Source organism: Marmota marmota, unplaced genomic scaffold (assembly GCF_001458135.2).
Source record: "Marmota marmota marmota unplaced genomic scaffold, marMar, whole genome shotgun sequence".
Taxonomy (NCBI): Eukaryota; Metazoa; Chordata; class Mammalia; order Rodentia; family Sciuridae; genus Marmota; species Marmota marmota.
In genome coordinates, this window is record NW_025999990.1 from 51615776 (window position 1) to 51620966 (window position 5191).

Sequence of the window (5191 nt, forward strand, 5' to 3'; positions counted from 1 at the left end):
CATGTTGTCACTTCCCTACCTGTGAAGTCCCCTTTTCCCCACCCCACCCACCCTCAGGATCCTGTTCCAAATACCCCTACCTCTTCCATGATGATGCTATCTCCAACTGACCCTTCCATTGTGAGTTCTTAGAATATTATCCATATATTAATGATAGTAGGGCTTCTATTATTGGAGACCTCCTATGTGCCCCACACTATAATGCATGATTGGCATCTGATATCTATTTAACCCTCCACTGGTCCCAGAAGGGATGAGCTCTGACTATCTCCTCTTCCCTGAATAAATGAGGCTTGGGTAAATTTTCCTTGTCATGAATGAGACAGCCGAGATTTGAATTCTTCCTGACCCCGTGGCACAACCTGCCACTCTTCCTGGTTATCAGGTGCACAATAGTTGTGGGTAAACTCTCTTCATTCCCAAAAAGAGTAAAAGCACTGTGGTGATAGAGAAGGATAATCTTGTTCTCTAAAGTATAGTGAATGTGAAGCCAAGAGCTCTGGACGCTGTCTAGATATGATAGATCCAGGGAGATGGAGCAAGAGGAAGGTGACGACTGTGATGGAGGGACTGATTCTATAGGATATTGCTAGAGTTGCCCTGCTTTAAACTTCTGTGGTCTATGACATTGAGGGAAGGGGAAACCGGAAATTCCATTTACCAGTCTAATAACAAAAGAGGGTCAAAGTTTATTTGGAAGGGGATTCCAGAGGAATAGATGAATAAGCCAGGGAAGGGAAGAGAGCTATTCAAAGGCTCTAATGAGCAGATTACTGCTGCAGGCAACCAGGGCTGATCTCATTAGGGATCCTGGGAAACCATTTAGACTGGGGTCAGAAAATTACAGCTGCACCCAGCCTGTTAGTTTTTTTGTGATTCACAAGCAAGAATGCCTTTATGTTTTTAAATGATTGAAATATCAAGAAAATAATTATATTTTATGACATTAAAGTTCCTGAGATTCAAGTTTTAGGGGTGATAATGTTTTCTTGTTATAAAGTCTTGTCCACTAATTTACATATCATCTGTACAATGACTGCTTGAACCCTAAAACTGCTGAACTGAATAGTTATGGTGGAGACCAGATGATCCACAATAATTAAAATGTTTACTCACTGATTCTTCACAGGAAAGGTTTACAAACCATGGTTTAGATTTTCTTTTTTTATGCTTCCACATTATCTCTCCCAAAGGACAAGGATCCTTCTGGATCATTGTTACAGGGATATTCCCAAGGGCTTTAACTTTCAACACTTGTAACCCACTCCTTGTCCATTCAGCCACAGAAACTCTCCAGAAGAGTCCCAGTTCTTTATAGTAAGAGGCTGATTTCATATTTGGAAACCACTGGGAGCCAAGGTGATCCATGTAAGGTACAGAGGTCTCCTGATAACTGAGCAATTTCTCCAAATTGAAGAATTCCCACAGCCCATTTTTATTGGCTGTCAACCATCGTACATTGAGGAATTAGCCTCATGTAAAGATATAGGAAGGAGCAAACATCCAAAGACAGTTTGTCAAGAAATTGTCTCATTATGATAATTTCTCTAAAAATGGAAAAGTATAACCAATCCCCCATTGAGATGAATGTGATGGATCACTATGTGCAGTGAAAGTGAAGACTGCACCAAGAACCAACTCACAGTAGCAAGCTCCATGCAAGCAAGAAAGAGTGTGGGGGGTTAAAACAGGAGATGGGGGAAGATATGGGGAAGCCATCTGTGCTTAGTGATGCCTGCCTTAAATTTCTGTATTCTGAAACTTTGGAAGGAGGGACAAAGGAAAAAATAGAATTTACTAGTCTGGGAAGAGGTCTAGTAATAGGATACTCAAATTTACACCTGAAATTGTGAAGAGTAGTTGATATCACTAGATATTCTTGGTCCTTACATATAAATGGGAATATACTCATTCATGGAATGAAATGGGATGTCTCCTCTAGGGGAAAGTCACTGGCTAGTAAGTAACAGAGTGGATACGAAACCTGAGTTTTCTGTCTGTTGACCCTTGAATGTCACCATATATGTACCTCATCTATCATCTTGACTCCCTGTAGCAAGCTGTAGGTGACACAGAGACATTATTCTATGGGTTTAGGGACTGGGATAGAATTTCAGTCAGAAATTTCTAATGGAATAGAATTCAGTCAGAAAAAGACAGCCCAGTAGAACAAGACAAAATGAGCAACATAGAGAAAACAGAAAATCAAAGAAAATGAAATAGGAATGAACAATACAAATAACGTACACCTTAACTAGGAGTAGTTCTATCCATAGATTTCTATTAATGGGGAGAAGCATTAGATCAGAGCCTGGTTCACTGTTTTCATCAAGAAGATATTTTCTATAATTCTGGAGAGAGCAGTAAAACGTTCTTCCTATTTTTCCACACAGGTGGAGATAGGGAGGAAGTTGTTGGAAGGATAGCTGTAATCTGAATTGCCCTTTCTTAAAAAGGATATTTTTTCTTTCCAGGGAGCTCTTGAAGTGCTTTTCTAGTTAAGGAATGTGGAGGTTGAAGTGGGGGTGTCTCTCCAAACCTGATTCAGAGATAATGACTCTGAGTCTTCAGGGAGGTTGCTTAAGAGATGATCTTTATTCCATCTAATTTAGTTCATGTAGGCTCTGACAGCTGGAGACCTTTTATATTATACTTCTATATCCCTTGGGTACAGCATATTTTGCCCATATGAATGGCTCTCTCTGTGAGCACCTTGCAGCCCTAATATACTCTAATAGGTAAATATAGGTGACCTTCTGCTCTTAAATAGGTTCCTGTCCTCTAAGGAGCCAGAGCATGTATATGACCACCAGAAAGCTCTGCTGTTACTCATTTGACTGCTAAGAGCCTCATGTGAACATGGAAGAAACAGATGCAGTTGAGATTTGTGAAATGGTGTCATAACTTGCAAGCTGGCTTTCTATGTCCTCATTACTTAGACTAGGGGATCTGACTCCAGGCAATCATATCTTAGTTGTATATATATCTTTATTTAGCAAAAAGCTTATACAACATTTGCCTTTTCAAATGAACATGTTTTAGATAATTAAGGTGGAGCATATTTAAAACTTCTGATTTAACAAAATATACCCTAAACAAAATGGAAAGACACATGCCAAACTGGGAAAAATACTGTAACAGTTATGACAGGAAAGAATTAATATGAAAAATATTATAAAGAGCTCCTGGTTAACTGGAAAAAGACAAAAAAAAAATAGTAGCAAAAATGAACAAGAGAAAGAAAACGGAAAATCAAAGAAGAAAAAAATAGATGTGACCAATAAATATACTAAATAATGCTCATATTCACTAGGAATAATGGAAATGAAAATATTTAAAAGCAAGATGCAATTTTCACCCAATGTAATAACAAAAATTTAAACATTTTATATTAATGCTCAAGTGGAGGAAAGGGAAAAGATATTCTCAATGTTGCTGGTGGGAAGGCAAATATACATGTCAACATTAGAGGATAATCTGGCAGTATCACAATTAAAATGAGCCTGTCCTCATGGCCAACCATTCTGCTCTAGGTATTTAAATCAGAGAAATACTTATGGAGGCAGAGGCTGCCAGTTATCTCCACATCTGTTCCTCATTTCTTTTGTTGTAATAGGATTGTCAGACAACCAGCAAGGAACTACATTTCCCAGCTTTCCTTAAGGCTAAATGTGTCCATGTGACCAAATTTCAGCCAATGGGATGTGAGAAGAGGCTGCAATTTTTAAAGACATTTCTTTATTGGAAGAAATATACCCTCTCCTCCTTTTGTCCTTTTTATCCATGGCCTGTATCCTTAGGAGGGAAGAGAAAGGAAATAAAAGAGACATGCATGAGGCATAGACATGTGAGGGTGGAGACTGACACTAGAGTAATGCATCAATTAGTCAAAGAATCCTGACAGCCAGCAGAAGCTGGAAGAAGTAAGGGTGTCTCCTAGAGCCTTCAGAGAGAATGATGTCCTGCCAACGCTTTGATTTTTGGATTCTGTGTAAGAATACTTCCATTGTTTTAAGCCACTGAATTTCTGGTAGTGTGTTATAGAGTCCAGGAATATGAATATACCATGATATATACTCATTTCATAGAATATTTTTCAGAAGTTGTAAAGGATAAGTTCGACTCATATGTATTGGCATGGAAAGATCATGAAGATATTGGTGCATGATTAAAGCATGTGATAGAATCATATCCATAAAAATACTATTTACATTTATGGAAACCATAAACAAAGCTATGCTTTCTATGGGAACAAATAAAAACAGAGACACATCTGATGTAGATCAAGTGAAGAACAGTGTTGACCTTTGGGTGGGATGGAGAAATAAGAGAATCAGAATTGGGGAAGGTAGTCAGAACCTATTAGCTTTATGAAAAATGATTCCATTTTTACAAGATGAATATTTACAATCGAATTGTGTAATAAATAATATAAACCCCAACATGGCACTCCAGATCTGGGAAAATGAGTGGCAGAGAAGATCCTTGTTTTGGCCACTGTTTCCAAGGTCTTGGAATATTTTGGGGAGTCTGCCTTGTCCCACCTGCTTCCTCCAAATGTATGCATGTTCTTATCCCAGAACCTGTGACTGTTACCTTATACAGCAAGAGGGACTTTGCAGATGTGATTAAGGATCCTGAGATTTGAATATTATCCTGATTATCTATGTGTATTTGATTTAATCACGGGGTTCTTAGAAGGCAGGGTCAGAGAAGATGTGACAATGGAAGCAGAGGCTGGAGTGAGGCACTTTGGAAATGGATAAAAGGGATCAGCTAAAGAATCCAGGTGGCCATGCACAGCTGGAAAATCAAGAAAACAGATTCTCCCTAAGGTCCTACTAAAGAAACCAGCAGGCCAACACCTTGACTTTAGGCCAATGAAATAGATCCCAGACTTTAGGCCAATAAAATAGATTCCAGACTTCTGACATCAAGAGAATAAAGTTGTGTTGTTTCAAGCCAGTATGTTTGTTGTAATTTGTTATAGCAGCAACAGGAAATGAATATACTTTTCTGTCCTCACTATCTATGACTGATAAACACAACAAACCTTTTTTTTCTGTGTTTAGAAGAAAGAGTTTAACTTTGGGGGCATATATATTAAGTAATATATATTTATTTTGTGCTGCTTGAATAAAATACCACAGAATGGATAATTTGTAAATAATAGAAATTTGTATCTCACAGT